The sequence below is a fragment of the Leptinotarsa decemlineata genome, unplaced genomic scaffold (genome assembly GCF_025532065.1).
Source record: "Leptinotarsa decemlineata unplaced genomic scaffold, Ldec_3_MD MMD2_tig00000576_RagTag_RagTag, whole genome shotgun sequence".
Lineage (NCBI taxonomy): Eukaryota > Metazoa > Arthropoda > Insecta > Coleoptera > Chrysomelidae > Leptinotarsa > Leptinotarsa decemlineata.
In genome coordinates this window covers 4824-5955 of record NW_027412551.1, presented here as the reverse complement: position 1 = coordinate 5955, position 1132 = coordinate 4824, and the positions used below count along the sequence as shown (strand labels likewise).

The 1132-nt window shown below is 50.3% G+C and overlaps 1 long non-coding RNA gene across 1 annotated transcript; it reads right to left on the bottom strand.

Moving 5' to 3' along the window:
- Positions 1–278: 278 nt before the first annotated feature.
- LOC141481969 (uncharacterized) lies at positions 279–695 on the bottom strand. Its single transcript, XR_012465269.1, has 2 exons — positions 500–695; positions 279–433 (listed from the first exon to the last, which is right to left on the bottom strand). It is a non-coding gene; the product is annotated as an uncharacterized lncRNA (long non-coding RNA).
- Between the last annotated feature and the right edge of the window lie 437 nt (positions 696–1132).

Genomic DNA, 1132 nt, shown 5'->3' with positions numbered 1-1132 from the left:
CACCAACACCTCAGGATCCGCCGGTGTCGCTGGCAGCGGTGGTAGTCGCGTCACCAACGGCGACAATATCACCAACTCCGGAGAAGGACTCCTCGGAATTTCCACTGCTGCTGGTGCTGCTGCTGGTGTGGAGGCCCTCTTACGAGAGGTCGAAAAACTACCTGCATAAGGATTAGTCCTATTGCAAGTAGCTCGGTACTTTGAAATAGGACCAACCCTTGCTGCAGGTCGTTGGCAAACCTTCTTCACAGCCCTGACTTCCTCCTCCTCCTCGAATAAGTCAGGGCTAGAAGATCTACACCTAACTCGCGAACGCGAAGTGGTTGCCTGGTCACCCGTCACCGCTCTCGAAGATGCTGCCTCCTCCTGGTCAGCGGACACCGGCAGAATAGACGCCACAGCATTATTCACCTCCTGTGTATTGGTTGCCATTCTGAAAAAGAAGAAATAATACAAAGTTAGTTGATATAAAAAAAAATAACATTCTTAATTTACTTACTCAAATGTCAAGTTAGTCGTTGGAAGCTACTGCCTTGAAGTGGAGTGGACTGCTCTCGATGAGATGACTTCTCGAACTGAATGTTGTGTAGTGCTCTCCGGAGGGTATCGACTTCGATGCGTGAGTGGTGGGAAAATGGTGGGAGCGCACATGCGCGTTGAGGGTAGGGGTGTACATGCGCAAATGTTGGGAGTCGGGGGGGCGGGGGCTTCGGAGAGGGGAGGGGCGGGGCTTCGGAAAGGGGGCGGGGCTTCGAGAAGGGGCAAAAAAACGCGCCCGGATGCAAGTGGTGGATGTTGAGCGCCCCAGGCCGCGAAGCGGCTGCTGAGCGATCGCTTCATGATCGCGAAGCGATCGCTTCGCGATCGCCTATTAACCTAACGTAAGTATGCAGCTAACCTAACGTAACTGTTAACCTAACCTAACGAGGAATACTAACCTAACACCTAACCTAACGTAACTATGCAGCTAACCTAACGTAACTATTAACCTAACTAACGAGGGAATACATTCACCATGTTGGTTCCATTAATACATCATCAGTTGGTTTTGGTTTTGGTTGTATTATTCTATGATTTGGATTAATGTTCAGTCCTGGATATCCCAGTCCACCTGATGATGATGGCTTGACTT